The sequence below is a fragment of the Oncorhynchus clarkii genome, chromosome 10, assembly GCF_045791955.1.
Source record: "Oncorhynchus clarkii lewisi isolate Uvic-CL-2024 chromosome 10, UVic_Ocla_1.0, whole genome shotgun sequence".
Taxonomy (NCBI): Eukaryota; Metazoa; Chordata; class Actinopteri; order Salmoniformes; family Salmonidae; genus Oncorhynchus; species Oncorhynchus clarkii.
In genome coordinates this window covers 75,449,718-75,471,673 of record NC_092156.1, presented here as the reverse complement: position 1 = coordinate 75,471,673, position 21,956 = coordinate 75,449,718, and the positions used below count along the sequence as shown (strand labels likewise).

Genomic DNA, 21,956 nt, shown 5'->3' with positions numbered 1-21,956 from the left:
GTCAGTAGGTGGTCTGGCTGGGTATGAGCAGTCAGTCAGTGGCTAGGTATGAGCAGTCAGTAGGTGGTCTGGCTGGGTATGAGCAGTCAGTCGGTGGTCTGGCTAGGTATGAGCAGTCAGTCAGTGGTCTGGCTGCATATGAGCAGTCAGTAGGTGGTCTGGCTGCGTATGAGCAGTCAGTAGGTGGTCTGGCTGGGTATGAGCAGTCAGTAGGTGGTCTGGCTGGGTATGAGCAGTCAGTCAGTGGTCTGGCTGGGTATGAGCAGTCCGTAGGTGTTCTGACTGGGTATGAGCATTCAGTAGGTGGTCTGGCTAGGTATGAGCAGTCAGTCAGGGGTCTGGCTGGGTATGAGCAGTCAGTCAGTGGTCTGGCTGGGTATGAGCAGTCAGTCAGTGGTCTGGTCTAGGTATGAGCTGTCAGTAGGTGGTCTGGTCTAGGTATGAGCAGTCAGTAGGTGGTCTGGCTGGTATGAGCAGTCAGTCGGTGGTCTGGCTAGGTATGAGCAGTCAGTCGGTGGTCTGGCTAGGTATGAGCAGTCAGTAGGTGGTCTGGCTAGGTATGAGCAGTCAGTCAGTGGTCTGGCTAGGTATGAGCAGTCAGTCGGTGGTCTGGCTGGGTATGAGCAGTCAGTCGGTGGTCTGGCTGGGTGTGAGCAGTCAGTAGGTGGTCTGGCTGGGTATGAGCAGTCAGTAGGTGGTCAGTCGGTGGTCTGGCTAGGTATGAGCAGTCAGTAGGTGGTCTGGCTGGGTATGAGCAGTCAGTAGGTGGTCTGGCTAGGTATGAGCAGTCAGCAGGTGGTCTGGCTAGGTATGAGCAGTCAGTAGGTGGTCTGGCTGGGTATGAGCAGTCAGTCAGTGGCTAGGTATGAGCAGTCAGTAGGTGGTCTGGCTGGGTATGAGCAGTCAGTCGGTGGTCTGGCTAGGTATGAGCAGTCAGTCGGTGGTCTGGCTGGGTATGAGCAGTCAGTCAGTGGCTAGGTATGAGCAGTCAGTAGGTGGTCTGGCTGGTTATGAGCAGTCAGTAGGTGGTCTGGCTGGGTATGAGCAGTCAGTCAGTGGCTAGGTATGAGCAGTCAGGAGGTGGTCTGGCTGGGTATGAGCAGTCAGTCAGTGGTCTGGCTGCGTATGAGCAGTCAGTAGGTGGTCTGGCTGCGTATGAGCAGTCAGTAGGTGGTCTGGCTGGGTATGAGCAGTCAGTCGGTTGTCTGGCTGGGTATGAGCAGTCAGTGAGTGGTCTGGCCAGGTATGAGCAGTCAGTGGTCTGGCTGGGTATGAACAGTTAGTCGGTGGTCTGGCTGGGTATGAGCAGTCAGTAGGTGGTCTGGCTCGGTATGAGCAGTCAGTAGGTGGTCAGTCGGTGGTCTGGCTGGGTATAAGCAGTCAGTAGGTGGTCAGTCGGTGGTCTGGCTGGGTATAAGCAGTCAGTAGGTGGTCAGTCAGTGGTCTGGCTGGGTATGAGCAGTCAGTCAGTGGTCTGGCTGGGTATGAGCAGTCAGTAGGTGGTCTGGCTAGGTATGAGCAGTCAGTCGGTTGTCTGGCTGGGTATGAGCAGTAAGTAGGTGGTCTGGCTAGGTATGAGCAGTCAGTAGGTGGTCAGTCGGTGGTCTGGCTGGGTATAAGCAGTCAGTAGGTGGTCAGTCGGTGGTCTGGCTGGGTATAAGCAGTCAGTAGGTGGTCAGTCGGTGGTCTGGCTGGGTATGAGCAGTCAGTCAGTGGTCTTGCTGGGTATGAGCAGTTAGTCGGCGGTCTGGCTAGGTAGGAGCAGTCAGAGGGTGTTCTCGCTGGGTATGAGCAGTCAGTAGGTGGTCTGGCTGGGTATGAGCAGTCAGTAGGTGGTCTGGCTGGGTATGAGCAGTCAGTAGGTGGTCTGGCTGGGTATGAGCAGTCAGTAGGTGGTCTGGCTGGGTATGAGCAGTCAGTGGGTGGTCTGGCTGGGTATGAGCAGTCAGTAGGTGGTCTGGCTGGGTATGAGCAGTCAGTAGGTGGTCTGGCTGGGTATGAGCAGTCAGTAGGTGGTCTGGTTGGGTTTGAGCAGTCAGTAGGTGGTCTGGCTGGCTATGAGCAGTCAGTCAGTGTAGTAGAGAAGCATCCACCTTTTCTGTTTGGTGGTGGACTAATGAAACCAGTTGAGTGTCTTATTGACTCTGGACTGTGGAATGTTGCCTTGTTCAGTTGCAGTGATCTAATGTGTTGTTCTTCTCTTCTCTTCTCTTCATCTCCTTCCCCCTTCTGCTGTGACCTCCCGACCTCCTGTGGTGCATTCTGGGTAATAGGTAAGTCCCAAGATGCTTTTCACCTTCATTTCCGTCCCTGCATTTCGTTGTTCTTTCCCAGGATTTCTTGCATCGTGGACTGTCTCATTATAAAACCTGGCTCGTCGCGCCTCCGGAGGAGCGCAGCGGTCTAAGGCACTGCATCGTCACTACAGACCCGTGTTCGATCGCAGGTGGCGTCACAACCGGCTGGGACCGGGAGTCCCATAGGGCGGCGCACAATTGGCCCAGCGTCGTCCGAGTTAGGGGAGTGTTTGGCCCAGCATCGTCCGAGTTAGGGGAGGGTTTGGCCCAGCGTCGTCCGAGTTAGGGGAGGGTTTGGCCGGGGGGGGGCCTGTACGTGGCTCAGGGCGCTCTAGCGACTCCTTGTGGCGGGCCGGGCTCCTGCAGGCTGACTCCAGTCGTCAGTTTAACGCTGTTTCCTCTGACACATTGGTGCAGTTGGCTTCCGGGTTAAGGAGCTTGGTTTGGGGGGGGTCATGTTTCAGAGGACTCGTGACTCCACCTCCTCCTCTCCAGAGCCCACTGGGGAGATGCAGTGATTCCTGACTCCACCTCCTCCTCTCCAGAGCCCACTGGGGAGATGCAGTGATGAAACAACATTTAAAATGGGATATTCTGAAATTTGGGAGGAAATGAAAGACTGGCTCATCAGCCTTGGGAGGATGAGATTCAACAGTGGGTCCCGACCCCTCAACAGTGGGTCCCGACCCCCCCGTCTGTTCAACAGTGGGTCCCGACCCCCCGCTTGTTCAACAGTGGGTCCCGACCCCCCGCTTGTTCAACAGTGGGTCCCGACCCCCCCCGCTTGTTCAACAGTGGGTCCCGACCCCCCCGTTTGTTCAACAGTGGGTCCCGACCCCCCCTGTTTGTTCAACAGTGGGTCCCGACCCCCCGTTTGTTCAACAGTGGGTCCCGACCCCCCCGTTTGTTCACCAGAGGGTCCCGACCCCCCCGTTTGTTCAACAGTGGGTCCCGACCCCCCGTTTTTTCAACAGTGGGTCTTGACGCCCCGCTTGTTCAACAGTGGGTCCCGACCCCCCCGTTTGTTCACCAGAGGGTACCAACCCCCTGCTTTTTCAACAGTGGGTCCCGACCCTCCCGTTTGTTCACCAGAGGGTCCCGATCCCCCGCTTGTTCAACAGTGGGTCCCGATCCCCCGCTTGTTCAACAGTGGGTCCCGAACCCCCGCTTGTTCAACAGTGGGTCCCGACCCCCCGCTTGTTCAACAGTGGATCCCGACCCCCCCCGTTTGTTCAACAGTGGGTCCCGACCCCCCCGTTTGTTCAACAGTGTGTCCCGACCCCCCGTTTGTTCAACAGTGGGTCCCGACCCCCCGTTTGTTCAACAGTGGGTCCCGACCCCCCCGTTTGTTCAACAGTGGGTCCCGACCCCCCGTTTGTTCAACAGTGGGTCCCGACCCCCCCGTTTGTTCACCAGAGGGTACCGACCCCCCGCTTGTTCAACAGTGGGTCCCGACCCCCCCGTTTGTTCACCAGAGGGTCCCGACCCCCCGCTTGTTCAACAGTGGGTCCCGACCCCCCACTTGTTCAACAGTGGGTCCCGACCCCCCCGTTTGTTCACCAGAGGGTCCCGACCCCCCGCTTGTTCAACAGTGGGTCCCGACCCCCCCCCCGTTTGTTCACCAGAGGGTCCCGACCCCCCGCTTGTTCAACAGTGGGTCCCGACCCCCCCCCCCCGTTTGTTCACCAGAGGGTTGACTGAATGACTATGGTATGTTTCGAGTGGAAAGATTCTCCCAGCGTGTGTTGTGACGTTGTCGTGGTGACGTAGTTGCGGTCTAACTGTTCTACCGCTGTACGTCTCAAAGCAGTACCGTCGGGGTTATGGTGGTGTGTGTGTGTGTGTGTGTGTGTGTGTGTGTGTGTGTGTGTGTGTGTGTGTGTCCGGGTTTTGGTGGTGTGTCTGTGACGCCAGCGGTACACACACATTGTGTGTGAGGTGTGACTCTGGTTAGAGATCTAGTGTGTGTGTGTGTGTGTGTCCTTCACCAAAGGGTTTTGTTGCTCCCTTCCTCTCTGTCTCTCTTCTCTCCTTGTGTAATTCAGGGTTTTGTTTTTGGCACTGAGAGACAGAACAGGAGTCAAGTTACTGAGTGGGAGAAGAGAAAGGAGGGAGGGTGGAAGGGAGGGAGGGAGGGTGGAAGGGAGGGAGGGTGGAAGGGAGGGAGGGAGGGAAGGGTGAACTTTAGCAGCAGGTAACTTTGGCACTTGGTGTAGGTTTACTCTGGCTGGTTCTGTCTCGATTGCTCTCCCTTTTCTCGCTCTTCTCTCTGTCTAGAGGCGCCCTCTTCCTCTCTTTCAGTATTCCCTTTCCCTCCCCTTCTATCTGTCTCTCTCTCTCCTTTGTTACTGTCTCTCTCTCCTTCCTCTCTCTCTCTCTCTCTCTCTGTTACTGTCTCTCTCTCCTTCCTCGTATCTCTCTCTCTCTTTCCTCTCTCTCTCTCTCTCTCTCTCCTTTGTTACTGTCTCTCTCCTTCCTCTCTCTCTCTCTCTCCCTCTCTCTCCTTTGTTACTCTCTCTCTCTCCTTCCTCTCTCTCCTTCCTCTCTCTCCTTCCTCTCTCCTTCTGTCGTTCTCCTTGCAGCGCCTCATCCAACCACAGGAATGTATGTGGAGGAACGGCTGGTGAGGGAACTGGATCAAACAAGTTCAGGGCAGCACTGGGGCCCGCTGAGCAGCTACCTCTCTCTCTTTCTGTCTCTCTCTCTCATTCTTTCTGTTTCTCTCATTCTTTCTCCATTTCCTTTTACCTCATGTATTTTTCTCCCCCTCTACTTTCTTGTCCCTGTCTTCCCCCCCCTTTCTCTCTCCCTCCCTCATTGTTTCTTCTCTCTCTTTCTCTCTCCCTCCCTTGTTGTTTCTTCTCTCTCTTTCTCTCTCCCTCCCTTGTTGTTTCTTCTCTCTCTTTCTCTCTCACTCCCTCGTTGTTTCTTCTCTCTCTCTTTCTCTCTCCCTCCCTCGTTGTTTCTTCTCTCTCTTTCTCTCTCCCTCCCTCGTTGTTTCTTCTCTCTCTTTCTTCTCTCCCTCCCTCGTTATTTCTTCTCTCTCTTTCTCTCTCTCTCCCTCCCTCGTTATTTCTTCTCTCTCTTTCTCTCTCTCTTCCTCCCTCGTTGTTTCTTCTCTCTCTTTCTCTCTCCCTCCCTCGTTATTTCTTCTCTCTCTTTCTCTCTCCCTCCCTCGTTGTTTCTTCTCTCTCTTTCTCTCTCCCTCCCTCGTTGTTTCTTCTCTCTCTTTCTCTCTCCCTCCCTCATTGTTTCTTCTCTCTCTTTCTCTCTCCCTCCCTCGTTGTTTCTTCTCTCTCTTTCTCTCTCCCTCCCTCGTTGTTTCTTCTCTCTCTTTCTCTCTCTCTCCCTCCCTCGTTGTTTCTTCTCTCTCTTTCTTCTCTCTGTCGTACTCCCTCCAGACAAAGAGATCATTTGAATGACTGAGTGAGTAGGAGGGAGGCAGACCTCATGGGGTGTGTGTGTGTGTGTGTTGGCCTGCACACGTGTGTGTGTGTGTTATGTCAGGTCAGTGTGTCTTAGAGGTGTGAAGCAGCAGAGAGAGCAAAGAGTTGATTCTGATACAGATTGAAGAGGAGAGAACAACATGGGATGGAGGGACTGGCCCAACACACACACACACACACACACACACACACACACCAACTCAAGTCTAATTGGCACAACCATTGACCCCCTCCCAATACACACACACACACACACACTCTTCTGACAGAAGGAAGCGGACTCTGTCTGTCTGTCTGTCATTCAGAGCAGTCTCTTAAGTTGCTTATAATACCCCTGTTACCATAGCAAGACACCCTCACTATAATATCGACTGTTACCATAGGAACACACCCTAACCCCCTCACACCCTCCCCCACCTTTGTAATAACCCTGTTACCACAGCAACACACCCTAACCCCCCCACACACACCCTCCCCCACCTTTGTACTAACCCCGTTACCATAGCAACAGACCCTAACCCCCCTCACACCCTCCCCCACCTTTATAATTTCGACTGTTACCATAGGTACACACCCTAACCCCCTCACACCCTCCCCTACCTTTATAATACCCCTGTTACCATAGCAAGACGCCCTCACACCAACCTACCTGTATAATACCCCTGTTACCATGGCAACACACCCTAACCCCCCTCACACCCTCCCCCACCTTTGTAATAACCCTGTTACCATAGCAACACACCCTAACCCCCCCCTCACACCCTCCCCCACCTTTGTAATAACCCTGTTACCATAGCAACACACCCTAACCCCCCTCACACCCTCCCCCACCTTTGTCATAACTTAGTTACCATAGCAACACACCCTAACCCCCCTCACACCCTCCCCTACCTTTATATTACCCTTGTTACCATCCCTCTAGTCTGCTTCCTCCCACTCTCTCTGCTAGCAGGGTAACGTGTGTGTGTGTGTGTGTGTGTGTGTGTGTGTGTGTGTGTGTGTGTGTGTGTGTGTGTGTGTGTGTGTGTGTGTGTGTGTGTGTGTGTGTGTGTGTGTGTGTGTGTGTGTGTGTGTGTGTGTGTGTGGGACTCTGTGCAAGGGTGTGTGGGTGCAGAATCAGGGTCCCTCCCTCGGGGATGCTAGTGAAGGTCTTTGTCTAGGGACAATAGAAGGCTCGCTGTGTGTGTGTGGGGGGGGGATCGGATGGTAACGAGGTCACTTTCACTTAGACACACACACACACACACCTATTTGGTAAGTTGTTATTGACCCATGCTCCCTTCCTCCTCTCCGGACCACATGCCTTAGAAATAGAATGAATAGAACGTGCTCCCCATTCAAGTCAATGATGTCATAATGTGATGACTGGCGGCCGTTGTGAGTGTTCCGTTACCTCACAGGAGGGATTTGACATTTGGAGAAACAAGTCAAAAGCAGAACTGGCAACCCACAGGGTGTTTTTAAAAACACGTCGGGAATTTGACGTTTGGAACCAGTTCGAAATTCTGCGTTTTGGAGAAAACCGTGGATCAACATCAGAATCTGAAGTCAAAGTGTTTTCGCTGTGAGATTTTGTTATGGGTTTACCAGTCAAGTTACCAGGGTTAGAGGTTTCAAGCCCATTCTATTCCCTGTTTGCTACAACACCTAGCTTATTTCAGCAAGGAGCAACAATGTTTGTCCCGTTGTCAAGACCAGATGTTGTCGTGGAAACCGACTCGACAACACAAATGCCTGTGTGTCCCGTTGTCAAGACCAGATGTTGTCGCGGAAACCGACTCGACAACACAAATGCCTGTGTGTCCCGTTGTCAAGACCAGATGTTGTCGCGGAAACCGACTCGACAACACAAATGCCTGTGTGTCCCGTTGTTAAGACCAGATGTTGTCGCGGAAACCGACTCGACAACACAAATGCCTGTGTGTCCCGTTGTTAAAACCAGATGTTGTCGCGGAAACCGACTCGACAACACACATGCCTGTGTGTCCCGTTGTTAAGACCAGATGTTGTCGCGGAAACCGACTCGACAACACAAATGCCTGTGTGTCCCGTTGTTAAGACCAGATGTTGTCGCGGAAACCGACTCGACAACACAAATGCCTGTGTGTCCCGTTGTTAAGACCAGATGTTGTCGCGGAAACCGACTCGACAACACAAATGCCTGTGTGTCCCGTTGTTAAGATCAGATGTTGTCGCGGAAACCGACTCGACAACACAAATGCCTGTGTGTCCCGTTGTTAAAACCAGATGTTGTCGCGGAAACCGACTCGACAACACAAATGCCTGTGTGTCCCGTTGTTAAGATCAGATGTTGTCGCGGAAACCGACTCGACAACACAAATGCCTGTGTGTCCCGTTGTTAAGATCAGATGTTGTCGCGGAAACCGACTCGACAACACAAATGCCTGTGTGTCCCGTTGTTAAAACCAGATGTTGTCGCGGAAACCGACTCGACAACACAAATGCCCGTGTGTCCCGTTGTTAAGATCAGATGTTGTCGCGGAAACCGACTCGACAACACAAATGCCCGTGTGTCCCGTTGTTAAGACCAGATGTTGTCGCGGAAACCGACTCGACAACACAAATGCCCGTGTGTCCCGTTGTTAAGACCAGATGTTGTCGCGGAAACCGACTCGACAACACAAATGCCTGTGTGTCCCGTTGTTAAGATCAGATGTTGTCGCGGAAACCGACTCGACAACACAAATGCCTGTGTGTCCCGTTGTTAAGACCAGGTGTTGTCGTGGAAACCGACTCGACAACACAAATGCCTGTGTGTCCCGTTGTTAAGACCCGACGTTGTCGTGGAAACCGACTCGACAAAACAAATGCCTGTGTGTCCCGTTGTTAAGACCAGATGTTGTCGTGGAAACCGACTCGACAACACAAATGCCTGTGTGTCCCGTTGTTAAGACCAGATGTTGTCGTGGAAACCGACTCGACAACACAAATGCCTGTGTGTCCCGTTGTTAAGACCAGATGTTGTCGTGGAAACCGACTCGACAACACAAATGCCTGTGTGTCCCGTTGTCAAGACCAGATGTTGTCGTGGAAACCGACTCGACAACACAAATGCCTGTGTGTCCCGTTGTTAAGACCAGATGTTGTCGTGGAAACCGACTCGACAACACAAATGCCTGTGTGTCCCGTTGTTAAGACCAGATGTTGTCGTGGAAACCGACTCGACAACACAAATGCCTGTGTGTCCCGTTGTTAAGACCAGATGTTGTCGTGCAAACCGACTCGACAACACAAATGCCTGTGTGTCCCGTTGTTACGACCAGATGTTGTCGTGGAAACCGACTCGACAACACAAATGCCTGTGTGTCCCGTTGTTAAGACCAGATGTTGTCGTGGAAACCGACTCGACAACACAAATGCCTGTGTGTCCCGTTGTTAAGACCAGATGTTGTCGTGGAAACCGACTCGACAACACAAATGCCTGTGTGTTCCGTTGTTAAGACCAGATGTTGTCGTGGAAACCGACTCGACAACACAAATGCCTGTGTGTCCCGTTGTTAAGACCAGATGTTGTCGTGGAAACCGACTCAACAACACAAATGCCTGTGTGTCCCGTTGTTAAGACCAGATGTTGTCGTGGAAACCGACTCGACAACACAAATGCCTGTGTCCCCGTCTTCAGTCAGCTGTTCTTCCCAAAAGGCCCTTTCTTCTTCTTCTTCCAAACGCTTATTTCATTTTCATTTCGCTCTTCATCCGTAACCGTGGGTTACGGAGTTACAGGGGAATTGTGCCAGCCCCCATTAGTCGTAGTTATCTGGTTTGCAGGGATACAGCTAATTCAACCTAGCTTCCTTTTCTGCTGAAAGGCAGATGTGGGACTCGGGCGTCTGTTTTACACCTGCTACATTAGGTGACCTGCTTTCGTGATGCCTACTGCCTCTATGACTGCAAGTGGCTGACGTTTTAAATGTACACTGTCTCTTTAAAAATCATTGTCGGGAATCAGGAAGCTACCGTGGTTTTTCGGCGTTTTCATTGGCTGCTGGAGGGGGCAATGGGAGGGGCGTCACCATGGCGACTGAGGCTGGGATGAAAAGCCTCAGAGCCCGAGGCAGACTGACTGTCCGTCCCTTTACTGTCCCCTAAACACACACACACTCGACTGCCAGAAAACACTGTTGATTGTTTTGTGAAGAGGGAGAGAGAGAGGGAGGGACAGAGAGGGAGGGACAGAGAGGGAGGGACAGAGAGGGAGGGACAGAGAGGGAGAGCAAGAGGGAGGGCGGAGGTATCGGGGGAGAGAGAGAGGGAGGGACAGAGAGGGAGGGACAGAGAGGGAGGGAGAGCAAGAGGGAGGGACAGAGAGGGAGGGACCGAGGTATTGGGAGAGAGAGAAAGTAGGCAGGAAAGATGGGGGGGTGACAGTGAGCGAATGAGCAGGAGGACACGCAACAGAGAGAGGGAGGGCAACAGAGGAAGGAGGAGAAATGAGGAGAGAGGGAGTTTAACAGAGAGAGAGAGGTAGATAAGCGGATGTGTAGAGGGAGGATGTCTTTCAGGGAGAGGAGGAGAGGAGTGAGGGAGGGAAGGAGAGAGAAGGAAGGTGAGGGAGAGAAAAGGGAGGGGAAAGAGCCATGGAGTGAGGGAGGGGGGAAGGAAGCAAAAGAGCCATGGAGGGAGGTAGTGAGGGAGAATGTCAGGCAGAACAGTAAGGGAAGCTGATGATGACATGTCCTGAGGAGATCAGATCTATCTGTTCAAGGGTTATTACCACACACACACACACACACACACACACACATTCACACACTCGTGTGTACGACCACAGCACCGTTCGTGCTGCGCTTAGTAACACCCCTGACACACACACCAGAGATGAAGAAAAGGAGGGAGGAGAGGGAGGAGAGGAGGAGAGGGAGGAGAGGAGGAGAGAAGGAGAGGGAGGAGAGGAGGAGAGGAGGAGAGGGAGGAGAGGAGGAGAGGAGGAGAGGAGGAGAGAAGGAGAGGAGGAGAGGGAGGAGAGGAGGAGAGGGAGGAGAGAAGGAGAGAGGGAGGAGAGTGGGAGGAGAGAAGGAGAGTGGGAGGAGAGAGGGAGGAGAGTGGGAGGAGAGAAGGAGAGTGGGAGGAGAGAAGGAGAGAGGGAGAGAGGGAGGAGAGAGGAAGGAGAGAGAGAGAGGGAGGAGAGAGGGAGGAGAGAGGGAGGAGAGAGGGAGAGCCCTGCTCTAATGTTCAGACTCATGAATAAATGATGGTGGTAAGAAACGTCAGTCTAGGATGGATGTGTTTCTGCTCCTACTTCCTCCAGACCCCACGGGGAAAGTGCTGGAACAAAGCCTGCTGCTGGTGTTCTGTGGCGTGTGTGTGTGACGTGCAAATGTTTGTGGCCTCAGGGTGTGGGGGAGAGAGAGTGAGGGGAAAAATGGATCCAGAATAGAGAGAGTATGAGCAGGAAGAGCAAGAGGAGGATAGCAGAGTGTGTGTTGAGAGCAGGCCGCAGTGTGTTTTCTCTCTCTCTCTCTCCCTCTCACACTCTCTCTCCCTCTCTCTGTCTCTCTCTCACTCTCACACTCTATCTCTCTGTCTCTCTCTCTCCCTCTCTCTGTCTCTCTCTCTCTCACTCTCACACACTCTCTCTGTCTCTCTCTCTCTCTCTCTCTGTCTCTCTCTCTGTCTCTCTCTGTCTCTCTCTCTCACTCGCACACACTCTCTCTCTCTCTCTCTCTCTCTCTCTCTCTCTGTGTCTCTCTCTCTCTCACTCTCACACACACTCTCTCTGTCTCTCTCTCTGTCTCTCTCTCTGTCTCTCTCTGTCTCTCTGTCTCTCTCTCTCACACTCTCTCTCTCTATGTCTCTGTCTCTCTTGCTCTCTTTGTGGCAGAGCGACAGATCAGATAATAACAGCCCCTTCTTACGGGGACAATAACAGCTAGCTGTCGTAGCATATCTCTAATGTACAATAACAGCTAGCTGTGGTAGCATACCTCTAATGTACAATAACAGCTAGCTGTCGTAGCATATCTCTAATGTACAATAACAGCTAGCTGTGGTAGCATACCTCTAATGTACAATAACAGCTAGCTGTGGTAGCATACCTCTAATGTACAATAACAGCTAGCTGTCGTAGCATATCTCTAATGTACAATAACAGCTAGCTGTGGTAGCATACCTCTAATGTACAATAACAGCTAGCTGTGGTAGCATACCTCTAATGTACAATAACAGCTAGCTGTCGTAGCATATCTCTAATGTACAATAACAGCTAGCTGTGGTAGCATACCTCTAATGTACAATAACAGCTAGCTGTGGTAGCATACCTCTAATGTACAATAACAGCTAGCTGTCGTAGCATATCTCTAATGTACAATAACAGCTAGCTGTCGTAGCATACCTCTAATGTACAATAACAGCTAGCTGTGGTAGCATACCTCTAATGTACAATAACAGCTAGCTGTCGTAGCATACCTCTAATGTACAATAACAGCTAGCTGTCGTACCAATTGAATGCTAGGCTAACATTAGCCATATCCAGCTGTAATCAGGCAAGCTTTTGGCTTAGCTGTAGCCGTCTTAGCATTCTCCATTGGTTCTGGGCTAGCTTTTAGCATTAGTCTTGTTGTGGTCTTGTTGCTCTTTATTGGTTGGTTGGGTGTGTGTGTAGCTGTTTACTGTGTGTGTGTGTGTGTGTGTGTAGCTGTTTACTGTGTGTGTGTGTGTGTCTGGTGGTGGCTGTATTATCAGATGTGTTTGGTTCCCTTTACACTTGTGTGTGTGTGTGTGTAAGGTAGTAGTTGTGGAATTGTTAGGTTAGATTACTCGTTGGTTACTACTGCATGGCCGGAACTAGAAGCACCAGCATTTCGCTACACTGGCATTAACATCTGCTAACCATGTGACCAATAACATGTGATTTGATTTGATTTGGGTTGATTTGGGTTGGAAGTAATTTATATGGTAATGATGTCATTTACCTCTGACATGCATCCCTCTCAGCACAACTTACTGTCCATAGTGTGTGTGTGTGTCTACGTTGTGCCAGGGGAATGACATGGTGTGGTTGTGTTCTATAGGGGAATGACATGGTGTGGTTGTGTCCTGTAGGGGAATGACATGGTGTGGTTGTGTCCTATAGGGGAATGACATGGTGTGGTTGTGTCCTATAGGGGAATGACATGGTGTGGTTGTGTCCTATAGGGGAATGACATGGTGTGGTTGTGTTCTATAGGTGAATGACATGGTGTGGTTGTGTCCTATAGGGGAATGACATGGTGTGGTTGTGTCCTATAGGGGAATGACATGGTGTGGTTGTGTCCTATAGGTGAATGACATGGTGTGGTTGTGTCCTTTAGGGGAATGACATGGTGTGGTTGTGTCCTATAGGGGGATGACATGGTGTGGTTGTGTTCTATAGGGGAGAGATGCAGGTGTGGTTGTGTCCTATAGGGGGGTGACATGGTGTGGTTGTGTCCTGTAGGGGGATGACCTGGTGTGGTTGTGTCCTATAGGGGAATGACATGGTGTGGTTGTGTCCTGTAGGGGGATGACATGGTGTGGTTGTGTCCTATAGGGGGATGACATGGTGTGGTTGTGTCCTATAGGGGAGAGATGCAGGTGTGGTTGTGTTCTATAGGGGAATGACATGGTGTGGTTGTGTCCTATAGGAGAATGACATGGTGTGGTTGTGTCCTATAGGGGAATGACATGGTGTGGTTGTGTTCTCTAGGGGAATGACATGGTGTGGTTGTGTCCTATAGGGGAATGACATGGTGTGGTTGTGTCCTATAGGGGAGAGATGCAGGTGTGGTTGTGTTCTATAAGGGAATGACATGGTGTGGTTGTGTCCTATAGGAGAATGACATGGTGTGGTTGTGTCCTATAGGGGAATGACATGGTGTGGTTGTGTCCTGTAGCGGAATGACATGGTGTGGTTGTGTCCTATAGGGGAATGACATGGTGTGGTTGTGTCCTATAGGGGAATGACATGGTGTGGTTGTGTCCTATAGGGGAATGACATGGTGTGGTTGTGTTCTATAGGGGAATGACATGGTGTGGTTGTGTTCTATAGGGGAATGACATGGTGTGGTTGTGTCCTATAGGGGAATGACATGGTGTGGTTGTGTTCTATAGGGGAATGACATGGTGTGGTTGTGGTCTACAGGGGAATGACATGGTGTGGTTGTGTTCTATAGGGGGGTGACATGGTGTGGTTGTGTCCTATAGGGGAATGACATGGTGTGGTTGTGTCCTATAGGGGAATGACATGGTGTGGTTGTGTCCTATAGGGGGGTGACATGGTGTGGTTGTGTTCTCTAGGGGAATGACATGGTGTGGTTGTGTTCTATAGGGGGGTGACATGGTGTGGTTGTGTCCTATAGGGGAATGACATGGTGTGGTTGTGTCCTATAGGGGAATGACATGGTGTGGTTGTGTCCTATAGGGGGGTGACATGGTGTGGTTGTGTCCTATAGGGGAATGACATGGTGTGGTTGTGTCCTATAGGGGAATGACATGGTGTGGTTGTGTCCTATAGGGGAATGACATGGTGTGGTTGTGTCCTATAGGGGAATGACATGGTGTGGTTGTGTTCTATAGGGGAATGACATGGTGTGGTTGTGTTCTATAGGGGAATGACATGGTGTGGTTGTGTTCTATAGGTGAATGACATGGTGTGGTTGTGTCCTATAGGGGAATGACATGGTGTGGTTGTGTCCTATAGGGGGGTGACATGGTGTGGTTGTGTCCTATAGGGGAATGACATGGTGTGGTTGTGTCCTATAGGGGAATGACATGGTGTGGTTGTGTCCTATAGGGGAATGACATGGTGTGGTTGTGTTCTATAGGGGAATGACATGGTGTGGTTGTGTTCTATAGGGGAATGACATGGTGTGGTTGTGTCCTGTAGGGGAATGACATGGTGTGGTTGTGTCCTATAGGGGAATGACATGGTGTGGTTGTGTCCTATAGGGGAATGACATGGTGTGGTTGTGTCCTATAGGGGAATGACATGGTGTGGTTGTGTTCTATAGGGGAATGACATGGTGTGGTTGTGTTCTATAGGGGGGTGACATGGTGTGGTTGTGTCCTATAGGGGAATGACATGGTGTGGTTGTGTCCTATAGGGGGGTGACATGGTGTGGTTGTGTCCTATAGGGGAATGACATGGTGTGGTTGTGTCCTATAGGGGAATGACATGGTGTGGTTTTGTCCTGTAGGGGGGTGACATGGTGTGGTTGTGTCCTATAGGGGGGTGACATGGTGTGGTTGTGTTCTATAGGGGGGTGACATGGTGTGGTTGTGTTCTATAGGGGGGTGACATGGTGTGGTTGTGTTCTATAGGGGGGTGACATGGTGTGGTTGTGTCCTATAGGGGGGTGACATGGTGTGGTTGTGTTCTATAGGGGGGTGACATGGTGTGGTTGTGTCCTATAGAGGAATGACATGGTGTGGTTGTGTCCTATAGGGGAATGACATGGTGTGGTTGTGTCCTATAGGGGAGAGATGCAGGTGTGGTTGTGTTCTATAGGGGAATGACATGGTGTGGTTGTGTCCTATAGGGGAGAGATGCAGGTGTGGTTGTGTTCTATAGGGGGGTGACATGGTGTGGTTGTGTCCTATAGGGGAATGACATGGTGTGGTTGTGTTCTATAGGGGGGTGACATGGTGTGGTTGTGTTCTATAGGGGGGTGACATGGTGTGGTTGTGTCCTATAGAGGAATGACATGGTGTGGTTGTGTCCTATATGGGAATGACATGGTGTGGTTGTGTTCTATAGGGGGATGACATGGTGTGGTTGTGTTCTATAGGGGGGTGACATGGTGTGGTTGTGTCCTATAGGGGAATGACATGGTGTGGTTGTGTCCTATAGGGGAATGACATGGTGTGGTTGTGTCCTATAGGGGAATGACATGGTGTGGTTGTGTTCTATAGGGGGGTGACATGGTGTGGTTGTGTCCTATAGGGGAATGACATGGTGTGGTTGTGTTCTATAGGGGGGTGACATGGTGTGGTTGTGTTCTATAGGGGGGTGACATGGTGTGGTTGTGTTCTATAGGGGAATGACATGGTGTGGTTGTGTTCTATAGGGGAATGACATGGTGTGGTTGTGTCCTGTAGGGGAATGACATGGTGTGGTTGTGTTCTATAGGGGAATGACATGGTGTGGTTGTGTTCTATAGGGGGATGACATGGTGTGGTTGTGTCCTATAGGGGAATGACATGGTGTGGTTGTGTTCTATAGGGGAATGACATGGTGTGGTTGTGTCCTATAGGGGAATGACATGGTGTGGTTGTGTCCTATAGGGGAATGACATGGTGTGGTTGTGTCCTGTAGGGGAATGACATGGTGTGGTTGTGTCCTATAGGGGAATGACATGGTGTGGTTGTGTTCTATAGGGGGGTGACATGGTGTGGTTGTGTCCTATAGGGGAATGACATGGTGTGGTTGTGTTCTATAGGGGGGTGACATGGTGTGGTTGTGTTCTATAGGGGGGTGACATGGTGTGGTTGTGTTCTATAGGGGAATGACATGGTGTGGTTGTGTTCTATAGGGGAATGACATGGTGTGGTTGTGTCCTGTAGGGGAATGACATGGTGTGGTTGTGTTCTATAGGGGAATGACATGGTGTGGTTGTGTTCTATAGGGGGATGACATGGTGTGGTTGTGTCCTATAGGGGAATGACATGGTGTGGTTGTGTTCTATAGGGGAATGACATGGTGTGGTTGTGTCCTATAGGGGAATGACATGGTGTGGTTGTGTCCTATAGGGGAATGACATGGTGTGGTTGTGTCCTGTAGGGGAATGACATGGTGTGGTTGTGTCCTATAGGGGAATGACATGGTGTGGTTGTGTTCTATAGGGGGGTGACATGGTGTGGTTGTGTTCTATAGGGGAATGACATGGTGTGGTTGTGTCCTATAGGGGGGTGACATGGTGTGGTTGTGTCCTATAGGGGGGTGACATGGTGTGGTTGTGTCCTATAGGGGAATGACATGGTGTGGTTGTGTTCTATAGGGGGATGACATGGTGTGGTTGTGTTCTATAGGGGAATGACATGGTGTGGTTGTGTCCTATAGGGGGATGACATGGTGTGGTTGTGTCCTATAGGGGAGAGATGCAGGTGTGGTTGTGTCCTATAGGGGGGTGACATGGTGTGGTTGTGTCCTATAGGGGGATGACATGGTGTGGTTGTGTCCTATAGGGGGGTGACATGGTGTGGTTGTGTCCTATAGGGGGGTGACATGGTGTGGTTGTGTTCTATAGGGGGATGACATGGTGTGGTTGTGTTCTATAGGGGGATGACATGGTGTGGTTGTGTCCTATAGGGGGGTGACATGGTGTGGTTGTGTCCTATAGGGGAATGACATGGTGTGGTTGTGTTCTATAGGGGAATGACATGGTGTGGTTGTGTTCTATAGGGGGGTGACATGGTGTGGTTGTGTCCTATAGGGGAATGACATGGTGTGGTTGTGTCCTATAGGGGGGTGACATGGTGTGGTTGTGTCCTATAGGGGAATGACATGGTGTGGTTGTGTCCTATAGGGGAATGACATGGTGTGGTTTTGTCCTGTAGGGGGGTGACATGGTGTGGTTGTGTCCTATAGGGGGGTGACATGGTGTGGTTGTGTTCTATAGGGGGGTGACATGGTGTGGTTGTGTTCTATAGGGGGGTGACATGGTGTGGTTGTGTTCTATAGGGGGGTGACATGGTGTGGTTGTGTCCTATAGGGGGGTGACATGGTGTGGTTGTGTTCTATAGGGGGGTGACATGGTGTGGTTGTGTCCTATAGAGGAATGACATGGTGTGGTTGTGTCCTATAGGGGAATGACATGGTGTGGTTGTGTCCTATAGGGGAGAGATGCAGGTGTGGTTGTGTTCTATAGGGGAATGACATGGTGTGGTTGTGTCCTATAGGGGAGAGATGCAGGTGTGGTTGTGTTCTATAGGGGGGTGACATGGTGTGGTTGTGTCCTATAGGGGAATGACATGGTGTGGTTGTGTTCTATAGGGGGGTGACATGGTGTGGTTGTGTTCTATAGGGGGGTGACATGGTGTGGTTGTGTCCTATAGAGGAATGACATGGTGTGGTTGTGTCCTATATGGGAATGACATGGTGTGGTTGTGTTCTATAGGGGGATGACATGGTGTGGTTGTGTTCTATAGGGGGGTGACATGGTGTGGTTGTGTCCTATAGGGGAATGACATGGTGTGGTTGTGTCCTATAGGGGAATGACATGGTGTGGTTGTGTCCTATAGGGGAATGACATGGTGTGGTTGTGTTCTATAGGGGGGTGACATGGTGTGGTTGTGTCCTATAGGGGAATGACATGGTGTGGTTGTGTTCTATAGGGGGGTGACATGGTGTGGTTGTGTTCTATAGGGGGGTGACATGGTGTGGTTGTGTTCTATAGGGGAATGACATGGTGTGGTTGTGTTCTATAGGGGAATGACATGGTGTGGTTGTGTCCTGTAGGGGAATGACATGGTGTGGTTGTGTTCTATAGGGGAATGACATGGTGTGGTTGTGTTCTATAGGGGGATGACATGGTGTGGTTGTGTCCTATAGGGGAATGACATGGTGTGGTTGTGTTCTATAGGGGAATGACATGGTGTGGTTGTGTCCTATAGGGGAATGACATGGTGTGGTTGTGTCCTATAGGGGAATGACATGGTGTGGTTGTGTCCTGTAGGGGAATGACATGGTGTGGTTGTGTCCTATAGGGGAATGACATGGTGTGGTTGTGTTCTATAGGGGGGTGACATGGTGTGGTTGTGTCCTATAGGGGAATGACATGGTGTGGTTGTGTTCTATAGGGGGGTGACATGGTGTGGTTGTGTTCTATAGGGGGGTGACATGGTGTGGTTGTGTTCTATAGGGGAATGACATGGTGTGGTTGTGTTCTATAGGGGAATGACATGGTGTGGTTGTGTCCTGTAGGGGAATGACATGGTGTGGTTGTGTTCTATAGGGGAATGACATGGTGTGGTTGTGTTCTATAGGGGGATGACATGGTGTGGTTGTGTCCTATAGGGGAATGACATGGTGTGGTTGTGTTCTATAGGGGAATGACATGGTGTGGTTGTGTCCTATAGGGGAATGACATGGTGTGGTTGTGTCCTATAGGGGAATGACATGGTGTGGTTGTGTCCTGTAGGGGAATGACATGGTGTGGTTGTGTCCTATAGGGGAATGACATGGTGTGGTTGTGTTCTATAGGGGGGTGACATGGTGTGGTTGTGTTCTATAGGGGAATGACATGGTGTGGTTGTGTCCTATAGGGGGGTGACATGGTGTGGTTGTGTCCTATAGGGGGGAGACATGGTGTGGTTGTGTCCTATAGGGGAATGACATGGTGTGGTTGTGTTCTATAGGGGGATGACATGGTGTGGTTGTGTTCTATAGGGGAATGACATGGTGTGGTTGTGTCCTATAGGGGGATGACATGGTGTGGTTGTGTCCTATAGGGGAGAGATGCAGGTGTGGTTGTGTCCTAAAGGGGGGTGACATGGTGTGGTTGTGTCCAATCGGGGTATGACATGGTGTGGTTGTGTCATATAGGGGGGTGACATGGTGTGGTTGTGTCCTATAGGGGGGTGACATGGTGTGGTTGTGTTCTATAGGGGGATGACATGGTGTGGTTGTGTCCTATAGGGGGGTGACATGGTGTGGTTGTGTCCTGTAGGGGAATGACATGGTGTGGTTGTGTCCTATAGGGGGGTGACATGGTGTGGTTGTGTTCTATAGGGGAATGACATGGTGTGGTTGTGTTCTCTATGGGAATGACATGGTGTGGTTGTGTTCTATAGGGGAATGACATGGTGTGGTTGTGTCCTATAGGGGAATGACATGGTGTGGTTGTGTCCTATAGGGGAATGACATGGTGTGGTTGTGGTCTACAGGGGAATGACATGGTGTGGTTGTGTCCTATAGGGGAATGACATGGTGTGGTTGTGTCCTATAGGGGAATGACATGGTGTGGTTGTGTCCTATAGGGGAATGACATGGTGTGGTTGTGTCCTATAGGGGAATGACATGGTGTGGTTGTGTCCTATAGGGGAATGACATGGTGTGGTTGTGTTCTATAGGGGAATGACATGGTGTGGTTGTGTTCTATAGGGGAATGACATGGTGTGGTTGTGTTCTATAGGGGGTGACATGGTGTGGTTGTGTTCTATAGGGGGTGACATGGTGTGGTTGTGTTCTATAGGGGGTGACATGGTGTGGTTGTGTCCTATAGGGGAATGACATGGTGTGGTTGTGTCCTATAGGGGAATGACATGGTGTGGTTGTGTCCTATAGGGGAATGACATGGTGTGGTTGTGTCCTATAGGGGAATGACATGGTGTGGTTGTGTCCTATAGGGGAATGACATGGTGTGGTTGTGTTCTATAGGGGAATGACATGGTGTGGTTGTGTTCTATAGGGGAATGACATGGTGTGGTTGTGTTCTATAGGGGGTGACATGGTGTGGTTGTGTTCTATAGGGGGTGACATGGTGTGGTTGTGTCCTATAGGGGAATGACATGGTGTGGTTGTGTCCTATAGGGGAATGACATGGTGTGGTTGTGTCCTATAGGGGGGTGACATGGTGTGGTTGTGTTCTATAGGGGGGTGACATGGTGTGGTTGTGTCCTATAGGGGAATGACATGGGGTGGTGGTGTTCTATAGGGGGTGACATGGTGTGGTTGTGTTCTATAGGGGGTGACATGGTGTGGTTGTGTTCTATAGGGGGTGACATGGTGTGGTTGTGTCCTATAGGGGAATGACATGGTGTGGTTGTGTCCTATAGGGGAATGACATGGTGTGGTTGTGTCCTATAGGGGAATGACATGGTGTGGTTGTGTCCTATAGGGGAATGACATGGTGTGGTTGTGTCCTATAGGGGAATGACATGGTGTGGTTGTGTTCTATAGGGGGATGACATGGTGTGGTTGTGTTCTATAGGGGGTGACATGGTGTGGTTGTGTCCTATAGGGGAATGACATGGTGTGGTTGTGTCCTATAGGGGGGTGACATGGTGTGGTTGTGTTCTATAGGGGAATGACATGGTGTGGTTGTGTTCTATAGGGGGTGACATGGTGTGGTTGTGTTCTATAGGGGGTGACATGGTGTGGTTGTGTTCTATAGGGGGTGACATGGTGTGGTTGTGTCCTATAGGGGAATGACATGGTGTGGTTGTGTCCTATAGGGGAATGACATGGTGTGGTTGTGTCCTATAGGGGGGTGACATGGTGTGGTTGTGTTCTATAGGGGAATGACATGGTGTGGTTGTGTTCTATAGGGGGTGACATGGTGTGGTTGTGTTCTATAGGGGGTGACATGGTGTGGTTGTGTTCTATAGGGGGTGACATGGTGTGGTTGTGTCCTATAGGGGAATGACATGGTGTGGTTGTGTCCTATAGGGGAATGACATGGTGTGGTTGTGTCCTATAGGGGAATGACATGGTGTGGTTGTGTCCTATAGGGGAATGACATGGTGTGGTTGTGTCCTATAGGGGAATGACATGGTGTGGTTGTGTTCTATAGGGGAATGACATGGTGTGGTTGTGTTCTATAGGGGAATGACATGGTGTGGTTGTGTTCTATAGGGGGTGACATGGTGTGGTTGTGTTCTATAGGGGGTGACATGGTGTGGTTGTGTCCTATAGGGGAATGACATGGTGTGGTTGTGTCCTATAGGGGAATGACATGGTGTGGTTGTGTCCTATAGGGGGGTGACATGGTGTGGTTGTGTTCTATAGGGGGGTGACATGGTGTGGTTGTGTCCTATAGGGGAATGACATGGTGTGGTTGTGTTCTATAGGGGGTGACATGGTGTGGTTGTGTTCTATAGGGGGTGACATGGTGTGGTTGTGTTCTATAGGGGGTGACATGGTGTGGTTGTGTCCTATAGGGGAATGACATGGTGTGGTTGTGTCCTATAGGGGAATGACATGGTGTGGTTGTGTTCTATAGGGGAATGACATGGTGTGGTTGTGTCCTATAGGGGAATGACATGGTGTGGTTGTGTTCTATAGGGGAATGACATGGTGTGGTTGTGTCCTATAGGGGAATGACATGGTGTGGTTGTGTTCTATAGGGGGGTGACATGGTGTGGTTGTGTTCTATAGGGGAATGACATGGTGTGGTTGTGTTCTATAGGGGAATGACATGGTGTGGTTGTGTTCTATAGGGGGGTGACATGGTGTGGTTGTGTTCTATAGGGGGGTGACATGGTGTGGTTGTGTCCTATAGGGGGGTGACATGGTGTG

General features: G+C 50.9%; 1 protein-coding gene across 2 annotated transcripts in view; it reads left to right on the top strand.

Moving 5' to 3' along the window:
- LOC139419142 (mastermind-like protein 3) overlaps positions 1–21,956 on the top strand; it is a 224,375-nt gene that overhangs the window by 51,525 nt on the left and 150,894 nt on the right. The window contains exon 1 of one of the 2 annotated variants that reach the window (XM_071169104.1): positions 2,133–2,273. The exons of the other annotated variant lie outside the window; for it this stretch is intronic. The gene's annotated coding sequence lies outside the window, so the exon portion shown is untranslated. Of the gene's footprint in view, positions 1–2,132; positions 2,274–21,956 lie in introns of those variants that run through there. 2 annotated transcript variants of the gene reach the window in all.